This window comes from Callithrix jacchus, chromosome 2, assembly GCF_049354715.1.
Source record: "Callithrix jacchus isolate 240 chromosome 2, calJac240_pri, whole genome shotgun sequence".
NCBI classification, from domain to species: Eukaryota; Metazoa; Chordata; class Mammalia; order Primates; family Cebidae; genus Callithrix; species Callithrix jacchus.
Window position 1 is genome coordinate 123,047,072 of NC_133503.1, and position 19,311 is coordinate 123,066,382.

A 19,311-nucleotide genomic window follows, 5' to 3' on the forward strand; every position below is an offset into this window, starting at 1 on the left:
ATTAAAATAATTTTCTCTTAGCTATAGAAAATAAGGGAAATTCTGTGATTTATTTTTTAAATTGAAAGGTTAATGGAATAGGGGAGCAGAAATGGCAGCAAGAGTGAATTTCAGCTCAGTGATTTTTTTAAAGTAAAATAGGTTATTCTGTATAAGATTAATAGAATTTGAAAGTGGGCTCCAGCTATTCTGATGGCCTAACAGATCAATTGTTTATAGTGTACAGTACATAGGTGAATGACAGATCAGACACATTCTGTTCATTTTGATGTCACATGTTTTTAATCCAATAAATTGCCACATATTTAGCCCTATGACAGATGAAGCAAACAATTTGACGCTGAAATAATTGAATCAGCGGCCCCACATTCATGCTCAATAGTTGGAGTGGGAAGACAAGTGGGAGAAGTGGAAAGACAAAGCTCATGAGGCAATTGGATGGAAAAGGAAATGCTGCTCTTTTGTTTAAGAATAGAAATGGTTTCACATATAAGCTTAAAAGTATGACATTAGTTTGCAATTTCAAAACTAAGAAACCATTATTTTTTAACCAGAGAATAATGGCATCAATTGAGACGTTATGTCTTGGCTTGAGATTGTTGACTTCAACATGCAAAATTTTATTTACCCTTATACTGAAAATAGCTACAACTAAAAATGCTATTTAGAAAGAAAAAATAATTCTGATCCCTGTGAAGGCACTATAATGACAGATACTGTGACCAACAAAAAGGCAGGATGACGCATATTTTTCAATCACATGATAGATATTAGCCAGACTTAATGTAACATTCCTAAATCTGGGCACCTACGTTCAGTTATAAACTTATTTTGCTTTCAAAGAAATGTAGTTCAACTAGGAATTTCTATATCTATTTAAGTCTCCAGAACACACATCTGATGGGGATGGAAATGTCATTCTTCTTAGAAGCCCCATGAATTTTTCTAATTCTTGACACCTCTAAGCCTCTGGAATCTTTTGCTCTCTTATCCAGAGAACTGTATTATCCATATTACATTCTCCTGCTAGATACATTATCAACACATCTCATTCTTGCCATGACCAATCTTCTGAGTTGCTTCCTCCAGATTGTTTTTGCAAGATTCCCACTTCCCACCCCTTTCTGGTTCTCACTCTTTCTTTTTCCCTTTCCTTCTGCCTCTATGAGTGGATTGTTCTTTGCCCACTATTTTAATTCTGCTAGGGAAAACCACAGGAATCATTATTTTCTGGTAAGTGGCAAGAAAGGAAGTGAGAGGAGGTGGGTATAGCTAAGTAGGAAAAGCTGCTCTAAACTTATTAGAAGGAAGGGCAAAGTTGGAATTGCAGTCTGTTAATACATTTATCTCTGTCATAATGGCTTCTACTATGCCTTCCCCACTGCCTCTTAGTCAATCACAGCATCACCAATAGCAGGAAGTTCACATAGAATAATTCAGAAGCCTTCTGCCCTCTGATTACATTTTATTAGGTATGGGTTTACCCGGTAAAATTTATATGTAATCTCCAAGTTCTTGCCTTCTAAACTAGTTCCAAAACATATGGTCTGGCCTATGTGAATGGGATAAATAAACCAACAATTATTTATTGAGTAGCTGTTATGAATAATATCCTCTTCTTGAAAGTGAAATATAAGTCAGAATCCTAGATCTGTTGCGTAGGGGCCAGAGGCAAGGATCTGTAGTCAGTTGACCTGAGTTTGAGATCCAGTTAGCGCTTACTGGCTCTTACTTGGAGAAAAACATTTAATCTCACTAAACCCTATGTTCCTCTTTTGTAAAATAAAAACAACAAAACTGTCTATAATGTGAGATTCTTGAGAGATTTAAAGATAATCTATTCAAAACAATTTTTAAATAAATAGCAGACTATTAAACAAACACAAAGAAATGTAGCAGGGATCTTCTGGTTCAGAAGGCCTGAATTTGGGTATGAGCTGGATGTAGATAAAGAATTGCCTTGAGAAAGCCCCAGTCCCTAAAGAATAAGGGACACACACACACACACACACACACACACACACCTGTTCTCTCTAGAGCAGGGGTCCCAACACACCAGCCTGCGGCCTGTTAGGAACTGGGCTGCACAGCAGGTGAGTGGCTTTCGGGTAAGCATTATTACCAGAGCTCTGCCTCTTGTCAGATGAGCAGTGGCATAGATTCTCATAGGAGCCTGAACCCTATTATGAACTGCTCATGAGAGGGATCTAGGTTGTGGAATCCCTATGAGAATTTAACTAATGCCTGGTGATCTAAGATAGAACAGTTTCATCTTGAAACACTGCCCACCACACATACCACACAACCAGTCCCTGCTGCCAAAAAGGTTGGGGATCGCTGGTCTAGAGGTAGGGAGTCTGTCAAGGTCTCCTGACTGAGTTACAGGATTAAGATAAGAAATGTGAGAGTGTGAGAAAGATTTCATCTGCTAGGAGAAGTTTCAAGTACCAGGCTTGGGAACCACCAAAGGAAGCTTTTCTTCACTCTCCATGGAGAGTGGGGAAAAAGGAAAAAGTAGCAACAATATCAATAGCCCTGCCATTGGCTGTCATTCTCTGATGCCACAGAAAGTTAATATTTGTGGGGTAGATTTGCGCCCAGAACTTGAAAACATAAGGTGACTAAAGTAACAGAATCACTGAAAGAAAGAAAACCTGACTAGAAGTAGCAAGCTTCATAGCAGCTACCTAAAGAAAAAAGGAACTCAGGGAAGAGTTTCAGCAATTACTCTGATAAATCTCAGGTCCATAAATTCGGTTTTATGGTTGGTGTTCTGACTCGTATTGCTTGATTTTACTCCTTTGGTTATAGAAAGCACCTGATACTTAAACATACAAAAATTCTAAGCTAAATTAAAACTTTCTTTATAGGATGTTTAATATGATTGAGATGAAGAGCATTCTAGTGTATTACCTCCACTCTCAAGAATCCTGATTAAATTCCATTTTAGCAGCATAATGAATAGAATAATGTGTGCTCTATTATTACTGATATGTTTATTTCCCTTCACAGATTCTGCAAAAACTGCCTAGTTCTTGTCTTTCTGTGCCTTAGATGTTGTCAAATTTCCAGAGATCCAAAGATAATCAACACCTAGTACTTTGGTTTGGAAAAACCCATTCTCTTAGAAATGATGGGGCTATATTTATCGACAGAGAAGACCCACTCCCCACTTCCAAGGATTAAGAGAGCTGATTGGAGAAGTAAGAAAGGTTTAGAGAGAGTTCGTTTTTTTGGAGATAGCGGAAGGAAGGAACTAGGGTCCTGCCAGTTCTGCAGATGAAAGGACCAGGGCTTTGGCTCCATGCAACATCATAGAGAGGTGGCTGGACCTCAGATGGAAGCACTTATGGTAAGACCTGGAGAGGGTGGACACAATGCCTTAAGTCTTCAATTTGGAACAATGGAGCCACCCGAGACCTTGCTGTCTCAGACAATGAATCTATTAGGGTAGACAATATGGACTGGAGACCAGAGGATGCCCCCTAGAACAACCTGGAATGTGTAGGACCCAGAATTCTTACATAACCTAAGGAGTAGATTCTCATATTATCTCTAATGTCACTACTAGAAACATTTTCTCTCCATTCAATTAAGAAGGAACTTGAAGCAGTTTTATTTGCTTTAGAAAAATAAAAATTTTTAAATATGATGATTCTTAAACTCCACACATTATAAAAGAGAATTTACATTTACTATGTCATGAAGGGTTTCAATAGTGACTCCATAATAGACACTGACTTATATTTTTAGATACCTCAGTAAGATAGGTGTTACTATAATGATGTTACAGATATGGAGAATGAAACTCAAGGAGATGTCATTTATCTTGCTCCATGTTTCATAACTCATAAATTATGAAGTCTTAATTTAAACTCTGGTCTCAAGCTGCAAAATCAAGTTTCTGTTATTAACTGTGCTGCTGTTAGAAATGGGCCAAAAGAGAACCTCTTTATTCATTCACTCAATGTATATTTACTGGGGACCCACTATGGGTCAGGGACTCTTCTGAAGCTGAGGAAGCAGAAGCAAACAAAACTGGCCCTCACGTGTCTTACATTTCAGTAGTGGTGTAGGGAGAAGGAAACAGTAACAAAAGATAAGTATATACCCTCTGTTGATACATGATAGGAATAAAAATAAAGAATAAAGTAGTGGAAGGGGGTGGAAGGTGATAAGGTGTTATTTTATAAATGATAATCAGAAAACATACCTTTGATGAAACAACATTTAAATAAAAAATGTGAAGTCAATTGTTGGAGGGCACCCTGCAGATACAGGAGGAGAAGCCTTCTGGACAGAAGAAATCACAAGTACAGAGGTCCTGATAGAAGGTGTTGTGGGTGTTGAAAGAATAGAAAGGAACCAGAGTGGCTAAAGAGGAGGTAGAGAAACAGAGAGGGTAGCTGGTAAGGTGGAGGTGTGGTGGAGATCAAATTAGATGAGGCTTCCCAGGGGTAGTGAGGGTCTCAGATAAACTTGGAAACCAGCTCCTCTGTCTTGACTGGTAGGTTTCAGAGATTGCAAAGATTGCAATGTATTTTTATATTTACTTTATAGGTATCATTTGTAAGTCGTATTTTCTGCTGAAACACCAAGTGAGATCACTTACAATAATTTTTTGTTTTGTTTTCATATAAAATCAAATTAATGGTCCTTCCAACCCAGTGTTTACTCCCTGTGAGGGGCACATCCTGCAGGGAGCACAGTTTTCATTCATAATAACTAAGCTCAAATGACTGGGGATGAATAGTAAACATGTTGAAATATGACATTCAATAATATAAAGCCAGGAGCAGATGATTTGGCCTTTTCATTTGAAACTTGAAACTCCTGTGATTTCCAAAAATAAATCTTATTTTGTTCTCTGTTAGTGATTGTCCTTAAATTTTGCCTCTGCCTCAATTCACTATGCTTTATGAGGGCAGAGTAAATTTTCCAATGGGTGAAAAAGATTTAAATAATATTTCATTCTGGTAGTTTGGTCACATAATATTAATTAGGAGGATGACAAATAGAAAAGTTAATTTCAATTTTACATGACCCACTGTGCGTGTCAGTTTCCAGTTCATCCAACTTGTGTCTTTTACTTCTCCAACAGATCAGGTACTCCATGTGGGGATGCCATCTGAATAGAAATTAAATGATCTATTCTCCCACAAGTGCCTGAGGAATTGCAGAGGTAACTTTCATTAACCTTGATGGATCTTAGACATATAAAGCCTGTGAATGTCAATGGGAGACTAGACTCCATTGAGCTTCTCCTATGTTCTTTAATAGTGCATATTTAACCAAAGAATGACAATAAAACATTTATCATCGGAGATTTAAACAGCAGTATTCTAAAGTTTTGGAATCAACAAATGAATCATTTAAAAATGTCAAAGATGGATGAAGCCGGAAGCCATCATTCTCAGCAAGCTAACACAGGAACAGAAAACCAAACACCGGCTGGATACAGTGGCTCATACCTGTAATCCCAGCACTTTGGGAGGCCAAGGTGGGTGGATCACAAGGTTAGGAGTTTGAGATCAACCTGGCCAACATGGTGAAACCTCATCTCTGCTAAAAATACAAAAAAAAAAAAAATAGCTGGGCATGGTGGCAGGCACCAGTAATCCCAGCTGCTCAAAAGGCTGAGGCAGGAGAATTGCTTGAACCCAGGAAGCAGAGTTGCAGTAAGCCAAGATTGTGCCACTGCACTCCAGGTTGGGTGACAGAGCAACACTTTATCTGGGCCTGTTGGGGGTTGGGAGTCAAGGGGAGCGAGAGCATAAGGACAAATATCTAATGCATATGGGGCTTAAACCTAGATGATGGGTTGATAGGTACAGCAAACCACCATGGCACATGTAACAAACCTGCACATTCTGCACATGTGTCCCAGAACTTAAAGTAAAATAAAAAATAAAAAACAAAGTGTCAAAGATGATTGCTACAGACATCTTAAAAATAATTAGTTTAAAAAGTCTCAACAAAAAAAAATACTACTGTCATTTCTTCTTCTAATTTATAAGTATTAAGGTAAATTCCATTTAGAGAACTAAATAATTTGTGCCAACATCTGTCACGTGCCTCTAATATAAGTAAAGCCCACAAATTTTGTTTTCTAACACACCATCACTGTGTCTGCAAGTAGCCACAAGGCTCTGTACTTCATCTCATTTTTGAGCTCTCTCTGTATTGACCTCTTAGAAGTTTTAAAACTATGCTCATTTCAGCACCCATTAGGTAAATACTAAATATATTAAGAGAAAGGACAGTGCCCCTTGCTCTTTCACTCACTTATCCCCTCACTCACTCACTCATCAAGCACAATAGCTCATTGACCCTATTGATAGGAGTGGCCACTGAGGAATGCTGAATTTGCAAATTAGCTTGTGTCCCCTGTGAGCCATACAGCAATTTACACTTAATAGAAATTATAAAAAAGTCTTGCACCAAAATGTGTCAGAGTGGCAATGGGTTAATAAGAAATGTGAACTTTTATGTCACAGAGGAGAAGGCTGAAAGCCCCACTCCAACAGGAAGGGATTCATGAAGGAATGTAGGGAATGCAGTGAGGGAATTCTGGAAAGGAGGGAGCAAAAAGGGAAGCCCCTAAAGCGGTCAAAGGCAGCACTGACATCATTGCCCAAGCAGTGACTTTAGTTCCAAGCAGGCGAATTTTTTAGAAAAACCAAATCAGTCAATGTAATTGCTGATGGGTTTGTCCTCTCTGGTGGTGAGAAGAAAAATGAGACAAATAGATACCAGAGTAGACAAAAAAAAGTCAGCTGCTGCCAGTTCTTCTGGCTGAGTGTTGTGGTTTATAAATGCAACATCTGTATGTGAATGTGTATTGATGTGTGTGTGCACATGTGCTTGTGTGGCTAGGTAAGTGAGAAGGAAAGGAGGCAAAAAGAGGTTCTTACCACGTGGCAAGCCTGATAATTTAATGAGATACAGAATTTCATTTTTTTCTGAGCTTCATAGTCTTAATTCTAACTTAGTGATCCTTGCTCAGAAAGCAAGTTAGCTATCCAAGAAAGTTAAATTGTCTTAAGATTATGATGTCTTACTTTTGAAGTGGCATTTCTTGTGTAAGTGTTATGTCATTGATTGTTGGCAGAGTTATTTGGAACACAGATCCAACACACACAGACCTACAAATGCATGGAAGATTATTGGGCCTTCTCCATTCATATTGTATGTTAGCAGTGGGAAATATTCAGAGACCAAGGGTTTTCAAAAATCATGGAGATTATTCTCCTGGGGCTGTTTGCATTTCTTTTCCTTCTCATTTCCTTGTAAGTCATAAGGAGGAAGGGACTAAAGCTGATTAGTTAATCCACTGAGAAGCAAAGATGATAGCTCAAACACTTGGCTACTTAATCATTTGTTCTCCAAGATCCTTAAAGAACAAGAAGAAGTCTTGGCAATTGCTTCCAATCACAGCGCTTTTAAAATAAACTGGTATCAATAATGATTTTTTTATACCATCAAAGATATAACCATTAATAACTTATTATAAGTAAGCTTTGTTAAATCAGTGCTGATTTATTCAAAATGACATGTAATTCAAAGTCACTGGTGGTCCTTAATTGATTAGATGTTATGCATTCTTTAACAAAACACCAAATAATTGGGAAGAATTTAATCTCCAGTCAATTAATTAATGTTGTTGAATTCTGGTTGTTGCTTGTTGAATTAATACAAGTTTGCTGTAATCAGCCATAGCCTCACCTTTGGACTTGCAAGGATGCCAGATATGTAGTCTGGTGGCCTTGAATAGGTGACAGGTTTCTAGGGACTCTCTTCTGCCACCCATCTTCTCCTTCTACTCAATTTTATTTTTCCCTGACAGAAAGACTAGAGCAGTTCGATGGAGATGCAGCATGGTTCAGCAACTGGATAAGAGCACAGACATTGGAGCCAAACTGTCTGGAGCTGCAATCCCAGCCCAATTACTTTCTAGCTAAAAGAACTTAAGCAAGTTACTTAATCATTCAGTGCTGCAGGATACTGACCTATAAAATGGAGACGTTAACAATGATTCATGACTCATATGGTTGTTTTGAAGATTAAATAAGTTAGTAGTTATAAGGTAACCAGAGAGGTACCTGGCATACAGTAAACTCCACAGTAGTATTTATAATAAATAAATATTATCAGCAAACACTAATACAAGCAGGAAATTATAAATAACTTGGATGACCAAAACCATCTCTTTATCAAGAAACAGCAGCAGTCAGAGCGGAGAAAGTCCAAGTTTTGCTGCTCTCACTTTCGTCCACTCAATTCCTATCTCTCTTTAGCCCAAATTCATTGAGACTCAGTTATGCTCTAAAAGGGCTCTTTTTCTGGCCTTTCTCCAGTCAAGAAAAAAAAAAGCTTTTGTTGATCTTAACCAATTATCTCTTCTATTAACACCAAAATTGCAATTTCAGAAGGTTTGTATAGACAAATGTCTTACCATGGTATCAATAGAAAAACCACTCATGCTAAAATTTCTGTATCCTCTAACAATAAGTAAGTTCCATGTATGTCTGACCAGTCTCAACAAGGAACTGAGCTCCTTGAGGCCATGGGCGGTTATCTATCTACTTCTTTAAAATGAACCAACATGAAGAAAACATAAATAAATGGAAAGACAGCCTGTGTTCATGGACTGGAAAAATTAATATTATGAAAATGTCTGTATTATTAAAGTGATCTACAGATTCTGTGCAATCCCTGTCAAAATTCTAATGTCATTTTTTTCACAGATATGAAAAAAGCAATGTTTACATTTGTGTGTAATCACAAAAGACCCCAAATAGCCAAAAATAATCTTGAGCAAAAAGAACAAAGCTGGAGGTGTCATAGGTCCTGATTTCAAAACATATTATAAAGAGATTACAATCAAAACAGCATTGTACTAGAATATAAACAGATATATAGACCAATAGAACAGGATAGAAAAGCCATAAATAAATGCATGCATTAATAGTACACAGATTTTTGACAAAAGTGCCAATAACACACAATGGGGAAAGACAGTCTCTTCAATAAATAGTGTTGGGAAGCTGGGTATCCACATGCAGAGGAATAAAAATAACCCTTATCTTGTACCGTATTCAAAAATTAACTCAAAATGGACTAAAGATCTGAAATTGTAAAACTACTAATAAGAAAATATAGGAGAAAAGCTTCACAACATTGGGTTTTTGAATATGATCTTTTCTTAAAATTTATTGTTTCATTGACAAAAATAAAAAGTATATACATTTATGATGTACAACATATTTTGATATTATGGAATGGCTGAATCAAGTACTTTATATATGTGTTACCTCATATATTTAACATGGTTGTTTTTGATGTTGAGAACATTTAACGTCTGCTCTTATCAATATATTGTATCTTTTCAAGTATCATATATTTATTTTAATTTTAATTTTTGTGGGCACATAGTATATGTATATATTTATGGGTTGCATGAGCTATTTTGATACAGGCATGCAATTGCATAATAGTCATATCAGGGTAAATGGAGGATTCATCACCTCATGCGTTTCTTGTTTGTATTATAAATGATTCAATTATACTCTTATTTTTAAATGTACAATTAAATTATTTTTGACTAGAGTCACCTGTTGTGCCAGCAAATACTATGTCTTATTCATTCTTTTACTATTTTTTTGTGGCCTTTTCTAAGTTTTTTTGTTGTCACAAGCAACAAAAGCAAAAATAGATAAATGGGATTACTTCAGACAAAAAAGTTTCTAAACAGCAAAGGAAATAGCCAACAGAGTAAAGATACAACTGACTGAATGGGGGGGAATATTTGCAAATCATCCATCTAATAAGGGGTCAATATCCAAAATATGTAAGAAGCTCAAACAACTCAGAAGGAAAACAAATAATCTAACTAAAAATGGGCAAAGGCCCTGAACAGACATTTCTGAAAAGAAGACATATAAATGCCAATAGATACACTTAAAAATGCTGAGTATGACTAATCAGGGAAATGTAAAGTAAAACCACAATGAGATAACTTCACTCTTGTTAGGATAGCTTTTATTTAAAAGTGTTGGAGAGGATCCAGAAACAAAGCAATCCTTATACATTATTGGTGGGAATATAAATTAATAGAGCCATCATAGAAAATAGAATTGAGGTTCCTTAGAAAATTTAAAGTAGAACTACCATACAACCCAGTGATTCCACTTCTAGGTATATATACATGAAACTGGTCAATATATTGAAGAAATATCCACACTCCATGTTCATTGCAGCATTATTCACAATAGTCAAGATATGGTAACAACCTAAGTATTCAACAGTAGATGGATGGACAAAGAAAATGTGTATACACACTATGGAATACTATTCGACCTTCAAGAAGGGGGGAATTCTGTCATTTGTGATAACATGGATAAATTTGGAGGACATTATGATAAGTAAACAAGCCAAGCACTGAAAGATAAATACCAGATGATTTCACTTATGTGTGGAATCTATAAAGTAGAGTATAGAATGATGGTTTCCAGAGACTCAGGGAAAAAGAAAGAGGAGAGAGGGAATGGCAAATTGTTGATCAAAGGGTACAAAGCTTAGATAGACAAGGGGAATAGGTTTTGAGATGCATCACACAGCAGGGTGTGTCATATACATATAGTCAGTAATATACTTATATTCAGTATGTACATATATTCAGTAATATATATTCTGTATATGTATATATTATTATACTGTATATATTATTATACTGTATCTATAGTCAGAATAATCTATTATATATTTCAAAATAATTTAGAGAGTAAATTTCGAATCTCTCACCATTAAAAAAGTTAGATAAGTGATGTGATGAATATGGTAATTAGTTTAAGTTCATTATGCCACATTGAATAGATATATAAAAACATCACCTTGTACTCCATAAATATATATAATTATGTTTTTCTATAAAAATAATATTAATAATAAATAAAAATAAAGTAAAATAAATAAATTTAGTATAAAAAATGAAATAATAAATATAAAGCATAATGGACACTCTATTTTCTCATAAAAGAATAACGGTCTTCCTTCGAAAGTTTTCTCCTATGGAACTAACTTTACTTCCCCATACTGATGACAGCTGAGGATCAGAAACATAGACTACAATGCTAAACCTCTTTTTCAAATAAAATCCAAGTTCAGTCATATTTTGAATCCGTTTAAATTCAATATAGTAAAATTACCCTGTAATTCTTATTATAGATAAAAGTAAATCTGAGGTATAAATGCTCTACTATCTCACAAATCAAATATAATGTAAATAGAGCTTTAGGAAGAAATGGATCCATGGAAACATGCCAAAACATATGTATTAATAGCCAAAAAATATTCTCAGTGAAAAACCGCTTATATGATATAAGTAATTTTTCATATTTTAAGGAAATATAGTATGAATACTGCCACAAATAGTCTATCATTTCAAAAAAATTTTTTAAATAAATATGCTGAAATTCATGATAGAATGAAAGCATATAAAACAGAGGTGTTTTCCTATTTTCCCCAAAATATCCAGTAAGAGAAAAACATATTTATATAGATAATTTTTCACTTTTAAATTTTAATTTTTCAGAATTTTCTATTCACTAAAAGTGATTGGTTTTGCTTTTATTTTAAATGAAATCCGCTTTAATTATCTGACTCTCATTGACTACTGATGACATACTAATGTTAATGTCAGGGAACAATTAGAAGAAGGCAACAACATAGACTGCTTCTAGATGGCTTGTTTTCTCAGCTGCTCTGAGCATTAGCAGGAAGGAGAACCTGCTTTTTGAGAGGAAAAGACAGCAGTTGCACCCCTGATGGAGATTAAAGAATATTCCCTGTGTTTTCCAGCATAGGAAAAGGAACATTTTTGGTATATTAAGAGTGTGTCTCTTCCAATGATTGAGTCATTTCTGTGTGCAAGGATACTGTCAAATGTTTGACACATGTCATCTCATTGGATCTTTACAACCATTATTTCTATTTTACAAAAGAGGAAACTGAGCCTGAGCCTTGGTGCAGTTAAATAATTGGCTCAAGGTCACACGATGGTAGAATTGAGATGGAAACCAGGTGTGCATAACTCTAAAGACATCTGAATCACTAAACTGCCTCTCTTTAAGCAGTCATGTAAAGGACACACATTTACGGAACAGCTGAGACGATGAAATTGAACCTTCAGATTCTACATCTCCTCTACATGCTAAAACTAAGCCTTTTATTGATATATATTGAAAATGATTAAAACATAAAAGTTGCATTGTACTTTTTATAATACTAGTGATTTCCAGGCTATAAAAGACAATAAATGATAATAATAACACCTCTAACACCACCTCCAAGGATAATTTCTACTGCCATTTACTAGGCATTTACTTTAGGTACTTTGCTAAGCACTTTACATATATTATTTCATTTTTTAAAAAAGAACTAGCCACAAATTACACAGTCTACCACTCAAATTAAATTGAAACATGTATGCATTTTTCAGAATTAGAAAATAAAGATACAAGTTTCTATTTCCTTGATTCTATTTTCTTTACTTCTAGAGCACGAATTTTCTTTACTTCCAGAGGACGAATTTTCTATTGCTCAAAGTCTGGTTCTTACAGGTCTGAGTTATTAATCCATATCTCGATCCCAAAGAACATGCAAAAGGTACTGAAGTCAGTCTGTGTGGGTTTGGCAAGGTAAGAAAGACCAAAGACCCAACTGAGAACAAATTTAAATCAAATTTACTCCTCATTTTTTTCACTTGCTCATGCCAGGTGGTAGACGCTAAATTCAGTGCTTCTCTCAACACTCAGGTAGGTTAGCAGGCCAGCGTACTGTCACCCTGGGCTAACAGGGAGAATAATTCTGCCATCCCCACCGGTACAACATTAAAGGAAATGAATCTCGTTCTGTTCTTTTTTGGGAAGTAATTTATCAGATGATTTATTTACAGTGCAGACTCCATGACAAGTAAACAAATATGTTATTTTTGCCCACTGTAGTTGGATTTTAAACATGAGAAAGAGACAGAGTAAGTGTCTTTCTAGGGTATGTGAGTAGTTCTGACAACAGCTTTGAAAAATAAAGGAACTCCATTACAAGGCATTTAGCAAGAACTGATTTACATACTAGAGTAGATCTTTCATGAATTCTGCCAACGTAGAGAGGAAAGGGGAGGAAAAAAAGGCTCCAATTGCATGCTACCACTGTGCATGTTGATGAATCTCCTAGCACATGTTAATTAATGCCCTATTGTGTTTGGCAGACTACCAGGGACTGTGATTGTACACGAACTGATCCTTTAAATGGAGAGTGGCTTACTCTATATTGAAAAGAAAAAGATTTGTATTTGTATAAGCCACAGCTATTCCTTAGGAGTAAGTGTTTTGCTTTTAGTGCAATTAAGAGAGAAGAACTGCCATCTATCACAATATTTTATCATTACACTTAAAAAAAATCCTCAACCCCATAAAGCAAGTACAAAATCACAGAAATGTGATTGTTTTTAAGGAAAAATATCATTGCTCCCCTTGCCCTATCTAAATCAGCGCCCAGATTTCACTCACAAATAATGATAATTAATACTGTCATCTATTATACCATCTTGTGTTCTGGCTGAAGCATAAGATTGTATTCAAGCAATTAAAATGAAATCCTCATAATAAACACATGGTGATCTTGAAAAAAATTATTTAAATAACGTCATACCAATAACAGCGGTGAAATGAACAGGGAAAAAAGCCAGAAGATGCAAATTGCTCTGCCTCAAAGCTTACAGAAATATTATTTCCGGCTAGAATTTTAATTTTAATCACAGAGAAAAAGAGGACTACTTTTTCGGCTCTTATTTCTTATTTGTTTTAATTTGCTTTTTACTACTTGCATTGCAAAGAACTGATAAATAGTGGATACATTAAAGCATGAATGGCCTAGAAAAATAAATTGTCTTATATTATTGCTCCTTGTGAATAAAACTGACATGTCTCAGAAACCGCTGCAGTAGTATCCAAAAAGGTGTTACAGCCAAATTAATTAAATATCTTTCACCATTCTAAATAATAGTAAAATTGACTTCTAGCTTACTAAAGAACACATCTCTTTCCTAATCCACATTGCTTTAGCTAAAATAGGCTTTATTTGTATTTTTAATGGCTTCAGTCATTTGGGTGGCCTTGTAGGTAAAACTCCCTCCAGATTTTCCCCAGCATTTGTAGGCTTTACTTAAACCAGTGATCCTCAAAGTGTGTTACAAGGATCACCTAGACCCGATGCACATGGGTGTGCTTGTTTAAAATACAGGTTCTGAGACTCCATGTGTTCAGAAGCTCTGATTCAGTGGAAGTCCAGAAAGTGTGCGTTTTTGACAAGTACCTAGGTGATGCTGATCACTTCATCTATCTTGCATGCCCTTCTTTGTGTTCAGTGGCTTTAAAAAAATCCATCAACTCTTCTTTTTATTTCAATAATTGATATCACTGGATAATGAGTATTGAGTATCTCTTTTAAGAGTGTGGTATCACATACTTGTTTTAGATGCCCAGGTCTGTTCTCCTGGTCTGAGGAGACTGGGACTTAACAGTTCAATGACCTTTAATTCAAAGTGCCAGGACTGTTAGCTCTCTTTGCCAGTGGAAAAGTGCTACAGGGCTGTGGGGACATGAAGTTTCAAGAATAGGGCAGAGATCATCACAGAGTGACCACAGAGAGCTTATACGGGCCCTTCAACCTTTGGTAATCTTATTCCTGGGACATACTCTGCTAACCTTACTAATTCTTAACTCATATTTTTCATCAGTCTTGGTATGCAATTAACTCTTGTTTAGACTAGTTTAGTATGAAACTTCAACCTTAAAAATAGATATGTATTGGGTAATTGTCTTCTTTTGCAATATGGAATTCTTGGGTCTATGAATGAATGACAGCAGCAATCTGTTGAATGTTTACTATGTGCCAAGCTAAGAGCTGAATGCTTTGTATATATTACATTATATATCCTTTCAGCAATAACGCTCTGAGATAGGTGTTACAATTCTCTGTCTTATAGATGAGGAACAAAGGTTTTGAGAGGATAATTAGTTTATCTGTGGTTCCTAGTGGTGGACATAGAATTCTGCCCAAGTTGGTCTGACTCTGTGCTCTTAACCAGGAGGCAACCCGGCCTCTAAAGTGGGCTTCTCTTTCCTGTGTAACTAGGCAGTCTTTGTGTCTCGTGTCTTTGAAATAAAGTCTGGGCTCTATATGAGCATTTGCTTCCTTTGGGAGTGCTTCTACTATATTATAAGTTCTTTGAGATGAGAACAAACGGATTGAGCCCCACCTCTGGGTTTCCTTGCCAGCACTGTCAGAACCAAAGTACAATAGTGACATGCTCAGGCTAAGTAAGCGAGGTCCTGCCGGTCTATTTTAGGACTCAGAGCTCTGACAGAGAGCTTACTGTTACATTATCGCACAACATGATTACAATAGATGAAGTCACTTTCAAGGGAAGCCAGAGCCTATACCCTGCCAGTACTTTGTTTAATGAGCCCAAGACAAAAATAACAGCATCTAATGGGCAGGGAGGCTAAAAGAATGGCACAAAACCGTCTTTACAGAGTGCAACTCTGAAATACAATGTAAGTCAAAGGCAAACAGTGAGTTGACTTCTAAAATCTTACCCCCAAATAATTATTGCTTTACAAAGACAATTTTCCTTTTTGAGTGAATCTCAAAGTTCTACAAAGGAGAATGACCAGTTCTCGTATTTTCCCACTCCCTGCATTCTTGCCTGTTGCTCTCATTTGGAAACTTCCCTTACTACAGACATCTTCTTTCCAAGACTCTGCCTGGCCAATGGCAAATGATTTCTTTTAAAAAAAGAGACAGCGTGGCTGTGAAAGTGTGCTCTTGCTTTTTTAAAAGGAAATCTATGTAAAGAAATGTTGGACTGAATATAGGTTTTGGCACCTGAGTCCACAACAAATCTTGATGTCTTACATGCTTCCTCTAGCTTTTGATGTGGCTTTGGTTCATAACTCTGATTCTGAAATTCATTCCTTTCAGTTCTTGCAACTTCTCATCCTCATAATCAGGTATTGGAATCTGGCTTTGCCCCTGGATGCAAAAGTTCTTCTTTGGATTGACCTTGCTGGATGGCTACTGTCAGTATCATCCCTTAAATCTTTAGATTCACTTTTGTTGTCCCTCAACATATAGCTAATGTTTGATTAAAGAACTGTGACTGAACAGTCAACCTCAACCAAAATCTTATCTGATTATTTAAGGAAGAAGCAATTTCTTCTTCCTGTTTTTGATCTAACCTTTTTTTATGGCATTTATACTGCCTACTGTGATTATGTGTATACATCTTATTTTCTCTGCTGAATTATAAACTCCTTGGTGCTAGGGACCAAATATCATCTATTTTTATATTGTCCACAATGTTTTGAATTAATAAAAATAATAGTAATAATATTAGATAACATTTAGCGAAATGTTGATATGTTTCAGGTACTGTCCTCCAAGGTTTTCACACATGATCTTTAGTTTGTACAAGAACACTATAAAGTAGGTATTATTGTTATTAACATTTAACGGATGACACCGAAACTTAGAGAGTTTCAGAAATTTGCCCACATTTACACAGTCAGTATGTGTAGAGCCAGGACTCTAAATCATGTCTGCCTGACATCACAGCACTAACTCTTAATCCTTGCATTGGAGTTTTTAGTGAATTGGTAGAAGAAATAAACCCATTTACAAATTAAAGGTGAATAAACTTTTAAAAGTAAAATCATATTGAGTGTTCCAAATAAATACATAACACACCCAATATTTTAAAATATTGGAGTTATTTTGAAGGTGGACTTTTTTCTCTGATTCTGTAATATTTAAGGAATTTCTAACATTTAGCATTGATATGTAAAAAAGTTTAAATTAAAGATGAAAATAAAATGAGATCCAATCAACCAAGTTGGACAGCTAATAAAAAGTGCAATGGAAGAAATTTATGGTGTTTGATACATAGTAAACACCCATATTTGTTGAATGGAAAAAAAAAGACCGAATTAACAAATCAATCAATGTACAAACATTAAAAATCAACCTAGATACTAGACATTTTAGAATAATTACTGAAAATGCATAGCAACTCATAAAATATTTGGAATTAGATATACTAACAGCAGTATATATCACTGCAAGAATGGAACTATGCATGGAAGATGATCCTGTCAAAATTTTCGTAACAGAATTAGACCTTCTATCAAATCCCAGACTTAGCTGCTCAAGCGTGTAATGTGTTTATAACAGGAGTGACCATTTCTACTTAACTAGAACATTGCTAGATTAAATGAAATGTAACGTATGTGTTTAGTAACTTGATATATAATAGGCACTCAATGAATATTATTTCCCTTCTCCCATCCCACACCTCCCTATTCAATTTCTTTAGGGGATATATTCAACTAAAATATCTTTTTGAGACCACACTTTCTCTAAGGTGTTTGGCTCCCATCCTTTGGGTCCAAATGGTAGAAATAATATGTGGTTTCCTAGAAATCTTCAGTCCCATCAACAAGACACAAGGAAGAGTTAGAGTGTTTAAGGAAATTCCTGTTTTTTCTCCAGAGAGGTCTAAAGGGAACTCTTAAATGAGGGCATGCCTGTGTCTTCTCTAGGCTTTCTAACTCTCCTCATGGGTAACGAAGAGATTGTGAGTTGCAGCAACAAGTAGATCCCTCAGGAATCTGCTGGTTCCTCCTCCTCTGTCCACTCTACCCAGAAATGTCAAGGCCAAATTCATGATTTTGGATTGCAACTATTTACAGCTTCCACATACGTTATGGCCTCTGCCAACAGGGGTCAGAATGAGGCCTAGACACCCAGACTTGCCAATCTCCTCTCAGCTACTGCTTTGCTATATGCTATTCTTGAATCTACCAGGCCTAACCACATTATACCTGTTATTCGTGGACCTGTCAGTCAACAAAGGAAGCCCCAAATCCCAGGCACTTGTTATATCTGTCACATGAATTCCCACAGGGTTCTGTACAGTTTTGACCTCTTACCCCTTTCCCACCACTCCCCAATTCATGAACTCCTTCCACTGTGTCTTCTAGGATTCATGGTCTGCAGTCAAAAAATCTCCTAGATCCTTAACCTCTTCCCTGAACATTCTTTTCACCTTTTTACTCTAATGAAAAGCCAATTTTCCTTATAATGTCTCTAAGGTAATGATTGGGTTTTTTGTTGTTGTTGTTGTTGTTATTTGCTGTTTTTTTCCCCCACAGTCCTCAGAATATGGGCCTGGAGGTTGTATATGTGCTATCCTTGTTATCCTTCATTGTCTGTTCAGACCAATCTCTCTGACTTAACAGTCACAACCATGTAGTCAAATCTTTGGCCAATTTTGGTTCCTATCTTACCTACCTAACATTAGCATTTGACAGAGTTGGCTCCTCCTCCCTGAAACTTTTGCTTTATTTCACTTCTAGTTCACCACGTTCTCCCGATTTTTCTCCTGTGTTAGTGGCTATTCCTTCTTAGTCATCTCTGCTGGTTCCTCCTCCTCTATCCAACAAACAAATATAAGAGTTGCCCATGGCTCAGTCCTTAGGTCTCTTCTTCTCCTCCTCTATTTCACTTTACTTAAATCCATGAGACCATAAAAGATTGGTCTCATGGATTTAAATACCACATATATGTTGATGGCTTCCAAATTTTCACCTCTAGACTTTCTTGATTTCCAGATTCATGTCATTAATTTGCTCAACAACTACAGTCAGAGGTGCAGTAGAGATCTAAAATCTAATGTATCCCAAACCGAACTCTTAATGTTGTCCCATGCCCCAAACCTGCACACTCTCTCAGTTAATCAAGCTCCAGACCTTGAAGTCATCTTCTCTCCTCTTTTTTTCTCATACCCCACATTCAAACAATCAGAAAATTCTTTTGGTTGCACCATCAAAATACACTCAGAAGCTTATTACTTACTTCTCACCACCTCTACTGTTACCTGGACCAAGCCGTATTCCCCTCTGGGATTACTGCAAACACTTCCTACCTCATTTCTCTTCTTATAGTCTTAGCACCCCTACGATCTCTTCTTAGCAACAGGCAAAGGAAAAAAAACGTTTTTCAAAATTACATTCAGAAATCTTGCAATGACCTTCTACTGTGAGTAAAAGCCAAAGTCCTTACAAAGGTTTATGGGGCTTTCTAAGATCTGGATCACAGTACCTCTGATTCCACCTGTCACCACTCTTCCCCTAACTTACACAGTTAATGTGCTCCTAATCTTAGGGCTGTTTATTTGACCTTCAGTGCTCC

General features: G+C 36.2%; 1 long non-coding RNA gene across 1 annotated transcript in view; it reads right to left on the reverse strand.

The window, feature by feature from the left end:
- Positions 1-19,311, reverse strand: part of LOC128931355 (uncharacterized) — a 162,730-nt gene that overhangs the window by 52,254 nt on the left and 91,165 nt on the right. The gene's annotated exons all lie outside the window — the stretch shown is intronic.